The sequence below is a fragment of the Bos indicus genome, chromosome 4 (genome assembly GCF_029378745.1).
Source record: "Bos indicus isolate NIAB-ARS_2022 breed Sahiwal x Tharparkar chromosome 4, NIAB-ARS_B.indTharparkar_mat_pri_1.0, whole genome shotgun sequence".
Lineage (NCBI taxonomy): Eukaryota > Metazoa > Chordata > Mammalia > Artiodactyla > Bovidae > Bos > Bos indicus.
Window position 1 is genome coordinate 112870618 of NC_091763.1, and position 15174 is coordinate 112885791.

The 15174-nt window shown below is 45.6% G+C and overlaps 1 protein-coding gene and 3 non-coding genes across 4 annotated transcripts in view; 3 read left to right on the forward strand and 1 right to left on the reverse strand.

Annotated features, from left to right (window-relative positions):
- Positions 1–15174, reverse strand: part of ZNF746 (zinc finger protein 746) — a 79871-nt gene that overhangs the window by 29078 nt on the left and 35619 nt on the right. The window lies entirely within an intron of this gene.
- On the forward strand, positions 4376–4447 carry TRNAC-GCA (transfer RNA cysteine (anticodon GCA)). Its single transcript has one exon. It is a non-coding gene; the product is annotated as a tRNA-Cys (tRNA).
- Positions 7925–7996, forward strand: TRNAC-GCA (transfer RNA cysteine (anticodon GCA)). Its single transcript has one exon. It is a non-coding gene; the product is annotated as a tRNA-Cys (tRNA).
- TRNAC-GCA (transfer RNA cysteine (anticodon GCA)) lies at positions 9312–9383 on the forward strand. The gene has a single exon. It is a non-coding gene; the product is annotated as a tRNA-Cys (tRNA).

Consider the following 15174-nt stretch of genomic DNA (forward strand, 5'->3'; position numbering starts at 1 on the left):
GAGGATGTCAGTACCTGACAACAGCTTAGACACTGACTCATCCCAGGGTTCCTGCATCTTCCCTGGGATCAGAGCTATGAGCCTCAAGAATGAAGGATCGAATCCCAGGGGATTCCAGGCTCCCTCAGCAGAGGCAAAGCCTCTAGGCCTGGATCACCCCCTGAGCAGAGGTGAGGTCACCTTGAGCCAGTAAAGGTGAGAAGAACAGCAAAAGGATTTCAGGGGGTCTTGTGTGTGTGCTCAGTCGTGTCCAACTCTTTTGAGACGCCATGGACTGCAGCCCACCAGGCTCCTCTGTGCATGGGATTCTCCAGGCAAGAATCTTGGAGCGGGTTGCCATGCCCTCCTCCAGGAGATCCTTCCAACCCAGGGATCGAACCCTCATCTCCTGCATCTCGCACATGGATTCTTTACCACTGAGCTGTCAAGGACAACCCTTAGGTGGGTTTTACTTTAAGCAAACCCCAGATGTGGAGAAATCCAGACATATTTTCATACAAGCATCAAAGTTTGTTTTCAGGTTTATTTTAAAGAATGGCTAAGGTTATTGAATTTCCCCATAACTAAATTCCCCACAGCTTTTGGGAATAGTGTTTCAGTTAAAAAACAAAAAACAAACATTTCTCACCATGTACATTAAGGAGCACTTCCTGTGCAGATCATGGCCTACCCCAGCAATGACATTATTAGTTATAAGAGAAACAAGCTTATTCCTCAGATTATGACTCATATTTACAAGCGACGTTGAAGTTTTATAAGGCTGACCTTTGAGTCAGCCATTTTTGATGACCGTGTAATGAGAATAATGCCGCCTCTGGCTTTCAAGGTGAAGCCTGTCACATCAAAGGCTAGTCAGATGAAATTAGGAGTGTTTTATAGGGACACCGAGTCCTTTCTAGCTTGGCAAGGGGCAAACCTTAGTAGCACTTAGTCAACAAGCCCATACTGAGTACCTGAAGGTCGTCAGCCTGGAGAGTATATAGTCAAGATGACCACATTTTGTAAACAAAACTCCCAGGTTTTCAGTATAACAAAGAATTTTTATGTCACTTTCTGGTGCTAAGAGATCATCTGGGTAATGTAATTTGGACCCTCAAAGTAGAAAAACCTGGGACAATAAACGGATTCATTTGCATAAAGGAGAACATCTGAAATGATGATTGTTCCAGAAAATAAGCACGAAGGAGGTTTGCTCCACTGACACTGCTCCGGCTGAAGCTTCACGATGGACGTGGAGACATTCCGTCTCGCGCAGGAGGTGTGCTAGGTCCTTCCTGCGAGCGCAGGGCGGTTTCTTAGAGCATACAGGGTCAGTAGGTGGGGGGCAAGGAACATTCCAGACAGGAACAGAAAGTCTGAAGCATGGGGAATGGTAGATTATGACACTCTTCTCAAGAACTCACAGAAAATACTTTGAAACGAATGCTGATAAACATAGAACAGATGTAAAATTTGTGTGTTACACCTCAAGTCATCCTTAGATGGACTTAAAATGTTTAATTTCTTTTTGGCTGCACTGGGTCTTCATTGCTGGGCCCAGGCTTTCTCTAGTTGCGGCAAGTGGGATCTACGCTTCAGGGTGGTGCACGGGCTTCCCGTTGCAGTGGCTTCTCTTGTTGCAGAGCACGGGTTTTACGTGCGCAAGCTCAGTAGACATGGAGCACTGGCTTAGTTGCTCCGAGGCGTGTGGGATCTTCCCGGACCAGGGATTGAACCTGTGTCCCCTGCATTGGCCGGTGGCTTCTTAACTACTGGACCCCCAAGGAAGTCCCCTCATTATTTAAAGTTCAGTATCTTAGCAAAATGACCACACAAGTGATATGTCTTTTGTGCCTCACATCTAAAGGAAATGATGAAAAAAAATTTTTTTAATTAAAAAAAAGGGAAATGATGTTACTTTGTTACATTATTGATGAAGTTGAATTTGGATAATGAATTGAAGTAGTGTTTAGCAGATTTTTCTGTATCCTGTTCCCTGATATTCTTCATCTAACAAATTAAGCATCCGTTAATGATTCTTATCTAAGTTTTTACAGTGATGGTCATAAATTGATGATTTTGTATTTCGATCCTGCTTTTTACCTTTATTAATTGACTTGTTGGTAAAGGTTTTTGTAAAGCTTTCCTTTCTCTACCTAAAAAAATTTTAAAAACCTCAGTAACATGGATTTATGGATTCTTTAATGAGTTAAAACGTTTGTGTGTGTGTGCTAAGTCACTACAGTTGTGTCCGACTCTTTGCAACCCTGTGGACCGTTGCCTGCCAGGCTCTTCTGTCCATGGGATTCTCCAGGCAGGAATACTGGAGTGGGTCGCCATGCCCTTCTCAGGGGATCTTCCCGACCCAGGGTTCAAACCCACATCTCTTATGTCTCCTGCACTGGCAGACAGGTTCTTTACCACTAGCAATGGCTGGAAAGCCCCAGTGAGCTATAACACATTCCTCTGTTTGTTTTGATGCTCACCTTGTCCCAAATTTAGCTGGTGGTGAGCCTCTTCAAGCTGGCCCTGTGCTCTGTTGACGTGTCCCCATTGGTTTCGGGGCACTCTCCTACCTCCTAGCATGAAACGTTCCATAGTTCACCTTTTAGGTTTTTTGCCCGGCCCTGGAATCAGCCAGATCTCCAAGTTTCTGGCTCTTTTTAATGGTATTTAATAACTGCAATACGGGCATCAGGCACACTCACTGCAACTGAGATGTTTCTAGTGCTCTTCAGAGAGCAGAGTTAGGAAGTGTCTGTGTGTACTTGCGTGTGAGTGTGTGCATGCACCGTGCACACGTGTGTTTACATAGCTACTTACAATTCCAGTCCAGCTCCACCGTTCTTCCTTGCCTGTCTCCGTTCCATATTTATATCTCCTGTCTCAGGATTAGAACCCTGGTTCCCCCAAATATCAAAACTTTATTCATTTGCTCAAAAACATAGGTTTTGTAAGTTATACCAAACAATTTTCAGTTCAGTCGCTCAGTCGTGTCCGACTCTTTGTGACCCCGTGGACTGAAGCACGCCAGGCTTCCCTGTCCATCACCAACTTCCAAAACTTGCTCAAACTGTGTCCATCAAGACAGTGATGCCATCCAGCCATCTCATCCTCTGTCGTCCCCTTCTCCTCCTGCCTTCAATCTTTCGCAGCATCAGCGTCTTTTCCAATGAGTCAGTTCTTCACATCAGGTGGCCAAAGTATTGGAGTTTCAGCTTCAGCATCCTTCCAATGAATATTCAGGACTGATTTCCTTCAGAATGGACTGGTTGGATCTCCTTGCAGTCCAAGGGACTCTCAAGAGTCTTCTCCAACACTACAGTCAAAAGCATCCATTCTTCAGCGCTCAGCTTTCTTTATAGTCCAACTCTCACATCAAGTAAAGTGAAACAACTTTACTTCTAAGTAAAATTCAGTATCTCTTTTTCCCCTTAGTATATATACCACTGAATGTACTTTCTTCTTTGTGGTCAAATTATCAGTGTGACATACCATTGGGTTTCTGGGTTTTGTTTATATTTTCAGGTTCGTCTTTCCATACTTAAGTTTTTTTTTTTGGAAATGTAATAAAACATTAAAATGATTCAAATTTGAAGCTATATAAAAGTGTACACTCAGGAAGGACCAATTCTCTATTCTAGCCCTTATATCTCATTTCCATTCTCCCCGAGTCATGTTCTATTTCTTGATCTGGATGTGAGATTACATGGTGTATTTTTTATTATTATTCATAAAGTGGAACACCTATGATTTATGCATTTTCTGTACATTTTATACATGAACGAAAACGTGAAAAAAATAAACCCAGTGAGATGTGCCAGTCAGTATTCATCTGAGAAGCAAAATCACCCTGAGTATTATTGAACAAGGGAATTATAAAGCCTTACACAATTTATCCTGAAGTAAAAGTCCAGAAGGGGGAGTTGGAGGATCAAAAAATAGTCAAGATCTTGCCGAAAGTCAAGACATAGCTGCGATGAGAGGAAAGAAGAGGGGAAAGGCTGAGATGGGCAACAGAGCCCCCCAGTCCACCCCTCAGGACTGGGGTGAAGGTGGGGAAGATGGAAATTGAGCTGGGGGCAAGTTGGTAGATGCTGAGGAAAGGGAGGAAGGCAAAGGAGGGCCAGCGCTTAGCAGTGATTTTTCCAGCTGGTGCCTTCACGGTAGTACCAAGAAAAATGAGACTGCAAAATTGTGAGTAGCGGTTTCTGGGGGCTAAAATTGGGAGGGAGGTCTATGGGGAAGAGGAGGGCCAAAAGGTGTGAATTTTCTGTCAGACAAAATTTCCATATCTTCAGAACTTTCTGAGAATCGGTAGAAATTTCAGTGCACAGTGGGTGTGGGCATTTCAACACAGGTGAGAAAGTATTTATTAGCTACCACTTATAAGCAAGGGGGTATAGCTCAGGGGTAGAGCATTTGACTGCAGATCAAGAGGTCCCTGGTTCAAATCCAGGTGCCCCCTCAAGTAAGTCTTATTTTAGTACCCACACCAAATTACACCTTCATGTGGGCTTTTCTCAGTGGGCAGATTGAGGGGTGCAACAGTTGGTAAAGGAGATGGTGGCAAAGGAGTTGGTAAAGTAGAAAGGAAGCTGTCGAGCTCATGTCCTGGGCTGGGGCAATGGAAAGTCCCAGAACCAGCAAAATGATTCTATCCTAGACCATGGGGACTCCAGGCTCATCTGAGCACTAGAACTACCCGGAAACATATAAACATATACATCCCCCTCTAGGCCTGTCTCTAGAGATTCAGGTTTTGTTTGGCTGTTTTCAACAGTAAAACATCTCCTGATGTTCCTTTCTGAAACTTCCTTTCATCCACTCACATCACAGAAACATCAGAGATGATTTCTTTTTCTGGGGCCACATTTAGCAGCTCCTGTACTCGATCATCCTGAAAGCCCTTCTCGGAGAACGGCAGTCGCTTTAGAGGACTTGGCATGAATTGAAGGCTGGGGAGAAGCTTCAGGGCCGCCAGGTTGGAGGGGGTCCACGCTCGGGCGAAGGAGAGGGAATGGGTTTAGTTCACAGTGGAGTTGTCCTCATGGGCTGATGGAAAGTAAAAAAAAAGGTGCTGCTGAGATTACAGTTATAACAAGGGAAGGGCCTGTGGGGTTGAACCACAGGGACCCCATTTTCTCAGCTCCATCTCAGGCCGGCAGTCTTATCCCCTCCCCTCCTTTAGCCCACTTATAAGGAATGTGTCCAAGACAGATAAATTCTCCATCAGCTTTTACCCTTGCTTCCATCTGAGATAAACCGCAGAAGAGTGCCTTTTGCTGATCCTGGTCATGAGTTCTGGTCATGAGATCCCCATGGGGGAGTGTTGGGGGCCAGAGTGAGGTACTCTGCCCGTGACAAAGGTCATGAGGAAGGAGGCTCGACATACGCAAAGGCGGGATCGAGCCTCAGGAGTCCCCCTGGAACTCCTCGAGCATCTACCCCCATAACCAGAGCCTGCCTACTTTACTACTTTGTGCTCTTACCTACACCTCTGACTTTACGGGGTGCTGTCCCCCACCACCTCTTTCGGAGAAGGAGTTAACCTAGAGCTCCAGTTAATAATAATTCCTGGGCGTGATAAGAGTGTTTTAACCTACAAACTCCTCTCTAAAGGTTCTCTAGCCTGCCTGACAGGCTCGTCCGGCCACATGTGATTGCTCACAGCCTCCCAACCGTGAGAGGCACAAGATGCTTTAAACCCTCTAAAAACAGGTTCTTTAGAGAAGTTAGAAAACTATAAGTATAAGTATAGTGGGCTAATTAGAAATTGTGTTGGTGAAGGGTTTTTCATTTGTTGAGCCAACGTTTGTTGCTAAGTCTCCATATCCCCTGCCCTTACACACATTAATGAATATATAGAAGGAATAAGTATTAACCTTTGATATTAATCACGTTAGACCTTAGGCTAAGTAAATTCTTTCCTTAACTAAAACCCACTACACCCTCACCCTGTAGGAATGTAACTTTATTTGGGTGGCGTCTGTTTTGAGAATAATCAGCCCTGGAGAAATAAGTGTCCTGACTGACTGACCGCTGTCACAAGGAGAGGGTCGTAAATTGTCAGCAGGCCCCCCTGGCCAGAAGATGATGTAACACCCCTAAGACCTCTGTATACATTTGTATGAAGCACCTGACTTTGATAAAAGTCAGGACTGCTGACCCTGCGTGACTTTTGCATAACATCTCAGTGTATAAAAGTAGACCATGGAAAATAAAGAATTGGGATCAGTTTCTCGAAATACTGGTCTCCCCATGTCGCTCTCTCTCTCACTCTGGCTGAGTCTCCATCTGGAGCTCGGAACCCACCATGCTTACTAATTATGCCTGGGCTTCTAAGATCCGACCGGGGAGGCCTCAGTGTCTCCTCTCCTTCGGGAGAACGGAAGGACGCCTGCGGCCTACGTAAGTGGTGCAAACTTCTTGTCTTGAAGTTTTATTGGTCTCCCGCGTAAACCAAGCTACTCAGCCTCTTTTCTCCACTGAATTTTCCTACTGAGCTATCCTTATTCTATTACCCTTTATATCTTTAATTAATATCTAATTGAAGCTATTGTATCCTGATCCTCGCCTATGCCGTCTCTCCTTCGAATACCCTGGATCAGCCGGGGCTGGTCCCCGGCAGGGGAGGACAAAACCCTGGTTCCCATCAGTGTGGATGTCTTCCTCCTGTGGTGGTCAGATTCTGCCTTCAGCTTTGGTCCCTATAATTCTCCTGGTACCCCATCAGCGGCGCAGGGAGCCACTCTGAATGATGCTGGATCGTTGTCCGCCAGGTCCTACCTGTGAAGGTCATCCACAATAAACTTTCGTATTTGTACTTTATGGAGTCATCTGCTTCTTTTTTCATTCTTAAAGTTCCTTCTCGGTTCAGAGGATGTGATTTGGTCTCTCCACCTTCCAACAACTCCCTTTCAGTTAATTTTCTGTGATTGAAAAAAACGTCTTTTTTTAGCCTCTGGTCCCGTGGAATGAGTCTTCGTAGGATGGAGGAGAGGTCGGATAGTTTAGGTCTTTGCCAGAAAGCCTCTCTAGCTTCTTGCAGCCCCAGGTGAACTTCTCCAGGGCTGACTGGATGCCCATTAACACTTACCTTAGAGCCTTGCAGACGTCACCTTTCCTGCGGGTTCATCCCCCCTTCACCGCGCACATGCACCGCCGTGGCGGGGAGCTGGGAGCTTTGATGCCTCTCCTATGCTCCCCTTGTAACCAATCACAGTGAGGTGCTTATAGGAGGTCCTCGGGGCTCCAGTCGCTCCATCCTGAGCTGCTTCAGCAGGGTCTGCACAGAGCGGAGACTAAAGAAAGGGCAGTGGTGGCAGTGATGGGCACTGTTGAGGGAGCATGCGGACGGTGACTGGCGGCTACACAGTAGGGGCTGCAATCCACTTTCAGTCATGCGATCCGTGCCACGCCCCAGGCTACTTTTCCATCAGAACCTCAGTCACCTGCCTTTAACAGGGACCCTGGAAATGTACTGTGGACGTTGGCTTTCAGCCCGAGCAGCAAAGACTCACAGGGCCCGTGGTCGGGGGGCGGGGGTGAGTGGGCTCCAACATGTTTTCTCAGGAAGATGATCCAGGTGACTGCTTCCGTTTGAGTTTGATAGGAATAGGTTGCCAATCTTACCAGCTCTCCAGAAATAAGTAGAAACTTTCAGTGTGTTACAGGAGTCCTGGGTGTGACCATGAAGGTGAAAGGTGGTTGTATGAGTGATAAGTCTCTTCAGTTGTGTGACCCCGTGGACTGTAGCTCACCAGGCTCCTCTGTCCATGGAATTCTCTAGGCAAGAATACTGGAGTGGGTTGCCATGCTCTCCTTCAGGGGATCTTCCCGACCCAGTGATCAAACCCGAGTCCCCTGCCTTGCAGGTGGATTCTTTACTGCTGAGCCACTGGGGAAGCATGAAAGGTGGTTATTAGACACCCATAACAAGTAAGGGGGTATAGCTCAGGGGTAGAGCATTTGACTGCAGATCAAGAGGTCCCCGGTTCAAATCCGGGTGCCCCCTACTACACTGGACTTTTTATGGAATATTGGAGGAAAGCTGGCAAAGGCAGTGGTTTCCATTCTGTTCTAATGGATGCTCAGTTATTCACAGTGGCAGCTTGTATACAGTGGGCCGGTTGTCTCCCGAGGAAGCTCTTGCATGCATGCATGCTAAGTTGCTTCAGTTGTGTCTGACTTTTGTGACCCTGTGGACTGTAGCCCACCAGGCTCCTCTGCCCATGGGATTCTCCAGGCAAGAATACTGGAGTGGGTTGCCATGCCCTCCTCCAGGGGATCTTCCTGTTATTTCAGGTCAATAAACTCACATCATGACCACCTGGGGGCGCATCTAGCTAGTTCACAGACTTCACTGCCCTGTTTATTCCACTTGAAATTCTGGGTCCTCTCCCTCCACTCTTCCTCTCCATTTCTTCATCAACAATTTGTTGTTCAGTTGCTCAGTCGTGTCCGACTCTTTGCGACCCCATGGACTGCAGCACAATAGTTAAAAGCGAAAATCATACTGTCTGACAGGTTTTCTCTTCCAAAGCGAGGGAATAATAATAACCACTAATAATATAATTGTGGGCTTCCCTGTGGCTCAGATGGTAAAGAATCCACCTGCAATGGAGGAGACCCGGGTTTGATCCCTGGGTCATGAAGATCCCCTAGAGGAGGGCATGGCAGCCCACTCCAGTATTCTTCCCTGGAGAATCCCACGGACAGAGGAGCCTGGAGGGCTATAGTTCATGAGGTCCCAAAGAGTCAGACACAACTGAGCAACTAACGGTAATATAATTGTAGCTGCAAGTTGCTTAGTTATATAAAATATTTGCCTAAGAGGCATGAGGTTACCACTAGCTTTAGGAAAATAAAAAAGATCCAGGTTAGGGACTAAGAAGTTCACCAGCCTCCCCAGTGTCCCCACCAGCACCCCCAGGTTTAATGCACAGATACACAGGCTGAAGAGACATCTTCTGGTGGTACTGCATGTGTCTCCCAAGAGATTGGCAGGATCTCTTCGACTTGCTGTTTTGTAGTGCAGAATAAGAGAAAGACAAATTCTAAAGGCCCTTCCAGCAATAGATGTCCATGCTTCTCCAGGCTGCTGCTGTCACCACACATGGAGGAGAAGGGGGAGATGCAGGCATGTGAAGGGGTAGGGTTGTGGGACTCCAGGGCCTGGGAGGGAGACCTCTATGGGCTGAGCTTGTGGAGGAATAAGTTGCTGGTCTTACCAGCTTCCTAGAAACCAATAGAAACTTCCAGTATGTTACATGAGTCCTGGGTGTGACTATGAAGGTGAAAGGTGATTATTAGACACCTATAATAAGTAAGGGGGTATAGCTCAGGGGTAGAGCATTTGACTGCAGATCAAGAGGTCCCTGGTTCAAATCCAGGTGCCCCCTGCCATATTGGATTTTTCATTCATGGAGACTGTTACTCGTTCCATTTTTCTTCATTTTTCCACCAGTTCGGATCCTCCTTGAAACAGGAAGCTCCAGGTCGGCACTAATACAGGAGCAGCCTGGGTGGACACCCCTTCCTGTGTCTTCCTGCACTAACACTCCAGGTATCCCGCCTCCTTGTGGCATCTGCGTTTTCTTCTTCTGTGTGTTTCTCATTTCTCCAGCTCTGTTGGATCCTCAAAGAGAAGGCAAGGCCCCCGATACAGACTGATGGGTGTTTTTAGGGCAGGCTAGAAAGTTGTAGATACAGCTTACTTCCCAAGAACAGACAATAAATGGTAACCCTAAATTACCACCCTCATCCAAAACAGTTTGGCACAGCAGAGTGGGGGTGGGGGTGGGGGTAGGGTCAGACCTATGGGAACAAGGGGCCAGGAGCCCAGGGAGGGGTGTGTGGGCAGTTATGGAGACCTTTGGGCAGCTCTTGGGCTAAAGCAAGGCGATCGGAAGTGGGTTGGGGGTTCATCAGGCACCTGCTCTCCCTTTCTCCTTGTTGATGACCCAACACACCAACTGAGGCCTGAAAAGTTGTAGACTGGATGGAAGATGTCTTACTAGGAGCCAGGTCTGGCAGCTTCCAGAAAGTCAGTCCTGGAGGAGATCTATAACTTAATTTTGTAGAGTTTAGTGTCACCACACGGATGAAAGGTGTTCCTCAGAATGTGCTGGTGTTCCTGGGGGGATAGCTCAGGGGTAGAGCATTTGACTGCAGATCAAGAGGTCCCTGGTTCTGGGACTGGCACAAAGGTGGTCAACAAAGGCACAAATGTAGATCAATGCAACAGGATAGAGAGCCCAGAAATAAACTCAGGCGTCTACAGTCAGTTACTCTGCAACACAGGAGGCAAGAGTCTACAATGGGGAAAAGACAGTCTCTTCAATAAGTGGTGCTGGGAAAACTGGACAGCTACATGAAAAAGAGTAAAATCAGAACATTCTCTAACACCACATACAAAAATAAACTATAAATGGATTAAAGACCTAAACGCAAAACCAAATACTATAAAACTCCTAAAGGAAAACATAGGCAGAACACTGCTTGACATAAATTGCAGAGATATTTTTTTGGACTGGTCTCCTAGAGTAATGGACATAAAAACAAAAATAAAACAAATGAGACCTAATTAAATTTAAAAGCTTTTGTACAGCAAAGGAAACCATAATAAACAAAATGAAAAGACAACTCACCGAATGGGAGAAAATGTTTGCAAAAGATACAATAGACAAGAGATTAATTTCCAAAGTATACAAACAACTCATACAGCTTAATGTTAAAAAAAAAAAACTCAAAAAAAAAAATGGGTGAAGATCTACATAGGCATTTCTCCAAAGAAGACAGCAGGCACAGGGAAAGATACTCAATGTCACTAATTATTAGAAAAAGGTAAATCAAAACTAAAAAGACAGTTACCATACGATCCTGCAGTCCTGCTCCTAGGCATGTGTCCTGAAAAAACTCTAATTCAAAACAATACATGCGATCACAACATTGTTAATCAGCTATATCCCAATACAACATAAAAGATTTTTTAAAAAGATGCCCCTCAATGTTGATTGTTCACTGCAGCACTATTTACAATAGGTAAGACAGGGAAGCAACCTAAATGCCCATCGACATGAATGGTACATATATTTGTTGTTGTTCGGTCACTAACTAACTGACTCTGCAACCCCGTGGACTGTAACACTCCGAGCTCCCCTGTCCTTCACTATCTCCTAAAGTGTGCTCAGATTCATGTCCACTGAGTCAGTGGTGCTATCTAACCATCTCATCCTCTGCCCGCCCCTTCTCCTTTTGCCTTCAATCTTCCCAGCGTCAGACACGTGCAGCATAAATGGCAGCTTGCAGCAAGCGCTGTGAGCAGTGGTTGGAAGCAGGGTCTTAGTTTCCCAGACTGGGAGTCCTAAAACTGGGCCAGAGGAGCCAGCAGTTAGGGCTAAGGTCCCTACTAGTGTCTGCCTAGTCAAGACGAATTCAGGCAAGGAGGCAGAAGGAAACGAGTAAAGTAAAAATTTTATTGAAAAGAAAAGTACATGCTGAAAGGAGATGGGCAAGCTCAGAGAGAGAGTTACGCCTTTGGGAAGTTTAAATCCTTTATAAGGGGGCAGTTCTATGGGTCTTTGTCTTCCCGTGCCTTATTCCCCTCTGGTTAATTTGTCTCAGGACCTTCCCCTGGGGTGTGCACACCTTAGCCAAGATGGATCTCAAAGTGAAGACTTCTGGGAGGAACAAGACTCATTCTGGCCTGGAATTATCCTCTGACTTTTGACTCCAAGTCTCTCTGAGCATGTGGAGTGTCCCCTTATCTTTTACTCAGAAATTTTTTCTTCTCTTTGTCCTTGTCATAATTATTCCCTTGAGGTGTTTACAAGAGACTAAGACTGGCTACTTACCAGTCAGCAGAGGGCTGATTGTAAATTCCTCAACTAAAGCCCACCTATCTCTTATCTCAGGAAATGCAAAGAGGAGGCTGGCTGATGGTAAATGTCCAACGTGGAGCCCATCTATCTCCTAACCTCAAGAGGAGGGGAAGTAGTTGCTGGGGTGTCAAGGCCTCAAAGGGGAAGCTGATGGGTGAGAGGGAGAGATTCCAAAGGTGGGAGAGACAGCTTGCAGCAAAGAAAGTTTACCCGCTCCCTGGCGTGGAGATGGAGGGGGCCAATCAAAGTGAGTTCATCTTACACATTTGCCCACAGATCACAGAGCCTCTGGTAGAATGTGGTTCTTCTCCAGCAGCATTTCTTGGTCTTAGATTTATGTTAGCTTAGGTCCATTCATGATCTAGGGGATTCCTAAATCTACTCAGCCACCTTACACTACATTACATTCAGTCGCTCAGTCGTGTCTGACTCTTTGCGACCCCATGGACTGCAGCATGCCAGGCCTTCCTGTCCATCACCAACTCCTGGAGCTTGCTAAAACTCATGTTCTTTGAGTAAGTGACGCCATCCAGCCATCTCATCCTCTGTCGTCCCCTTCTCCTCCTGCCTTCAATCTTTCCCAGGAGCAGGGTTCTTCCTATCAGATGGCCAAAGTATTGGAGTTTCAGCCTCAGCATTAGTCCTTCCAGTGATTATTCAGGACTGATTTCCTTTAGGATTCACTGGTTTTCTCTCCTTGCAGTCCAAGGAACTCTCAAGAGTCTTCTCCAACACTGTTAGGGGAAGCACACTGATTGAAACCGCCCACCCTGGCCAGGCACCACAGTAACCGTTTGCATGAGCTGTTTTACAACAGGAGGTCCTGGTAAGCCTCCACCAACCAGAAGAGTTTGGGAAAGGTCAAAAGGAGACACCACCTGTCCGACCACCTCCTAGAATCCTTCTCTCTGGCATCCATCTTGGCTGAACAAGGCGTGCACCAACAGGAAGGACTCTGAGTCAGAAGGATTGGCTAAAGACAACCTGGAAACTAATTCATCATCATAAAACCCGAGACAGCAAGCCATGTGACAGAGCTGTTCTCCTGGGTTCCCTTACCCTCCTGCTCTCCACCCAGGTGCCCTTTCCCAATAAAATCTCTTGCTTTGTCAGCACATGTGTCTCCTCGGACAATTCATTTCCAAGTGTTAGACAAGAACCCAGTTTCGGGCCCTGTAAGGGGTCCCCTTTCCTTCAACAACACCACAGTTCAAAAGCATCAACTCTTCGGTGCTCAGCTTTCTTTATGGTCCAACTCTGACATCCATACGTGACTTCTGGAAAAACTATTGAACATATGGACCTTTGTTGGCAAAATAACATCTCTGCTTTTCAATACGCTGTCTAGGTTTATCATAGCTTATCTTTCAAGGAGCTGCTGCTAAGTCACTTCAATCATGTCCAACTCTGTGCGACCCCATAGACGGCAGCCCACCAGGCTCCCCCATCCCTGGGATTCTCCAGGCAAGAACACTGGAGTGGGTTGCCATTTCCTTCTCCAATGCACGAAAGTGAAAAGTGAAAGTGAAGTCGCTCAGTCATGTCTGACTCTTAGCTTAGGACCCACCAGGCTCCTCTGTCCATGGGATTTTCCAGGAAAGAGTACTGGAGTGGGCTTCCATTGCCTTCTCCATTTCAAGGAGCAAGTGTCTTTTAATTTCATGGCTGCAGTCACCATCTGCAGTGATTTTGGAGCCCCCCAAAATAAAGTCTGTCACTGTTTCCACTGTTTCCCCATCTATTTGCCATGAAGTGATGGGACCAGATGCCATGATCTTAGTTTTCTGAATGTTGAGTTTTAAGCTAACTTTTTCACTCTCCTCTTTCACTTTCATCAAGAGGCTCTTTAGTTCTTCACTTTCTGCCATAAGAGTGGTGTCATCTGCATATCCGAGCTTATTGACATTTCTCCCAGCAATCTTGATCCCAGCTTGTGCTTCATCCAGCCCAGCATTTCCCATGATGTACTCTGCATAGAAATTAAATAACCAGGATGACAATATTTAGCCTTGATGTACTCCTTTCCCAATCTGGAACCAGTCTGTTGTTCCATGTCCAGTTCTAACTGTTGCTTCTTGACTTGCATACAGATTTCTCAGGAGATAGGTAAGGTGGTCTGGGATTCCCATCTCTTGAAGAATTTTCCACAGTGTGTTATGATCCACTTGCAAACCATTTCATTATTCTTGCCTTGAGAACCCCATGAACAGTATGAAAAGGCAAAAATATAGGACACTGAAAGATGAACTCCCAGGTTGGTAGGTACCCAATATGCTACTGGAGATGAGTATAGAAATAACTCCATAAAGAACGAAGAGACAGAGCCAAAGCAAAAACAATGCCCAGTTGTGGATGTGACTGGTGATGGAAGTAAAGTCCAATTCTGTAAAGATCAATATTGCATAGGAACCTGGAATGTTAGGTCCATGAATCAAGGTAAAATGGAAGTGGTCAAACAGAAGATGGCAAGAGTGAGCATCAACATGTTAGGAATCAGCGAACTAAAATGGACTGGAATGGGTGAATTTAACTCAGATGACCATTATATCTACTACTGTGGGAAAGAATCCCTTAGAAGAAGTGGAGTAGCCCTTATAGTCAAGAAAAGAGTCCAAAATGCAGTACTTGGGTGCAATCTCAAAAATGACAGAATCATCTCTGTTCATTTCCAAGGCAAACCATTCAATATCACAGTAATCCAAGTCTATGCCCTGACCATTAATGCTGAAGAAGCTGGAGTTGAACGGTTCTATGAAGACCTCCAAGACCTTCTATAACTAAAACCCAAAAAAGATGTTCTTTTCATTATACAGGATTGGAATGCAAAAGTAGAAAGTCAAGAGATACCTGGAGTAACAGGCAAATTTGGCCTTGGAGTACAGAATGAAGTAGGGCAAAGGCTAACAGAGTTTTGCCAACAGAACACACTGGTCATGGAAACCACTCTCTTCCAACAACACAACAGAAGACTCTACATATGGACATCACCAGATGGTCAATACCAAAATCAGATTGATTATATTCTTTGCATCCAAAGATGGTGAAGCTCTATATAGTCAGCAAAAACAAGACCGGGAGCTGACTGTGGCTCAGATCATGAACTCCTTATTGCAAAATTCAGACTTAAATTGAAGAAAGTAGGGAATACTACTAAACCATTCAGGTAAGGCCTAAATCAAATTTCTTATGATTATACAGTGGAAGCAAATACATTCAAGGGATTAGATCTGATAGACAGAGTGCCTGAAGAACTATGGACTGAGGTTTGTGACATCCTTCAGGACACAGTAATCAAGACCATCCCCAAGAA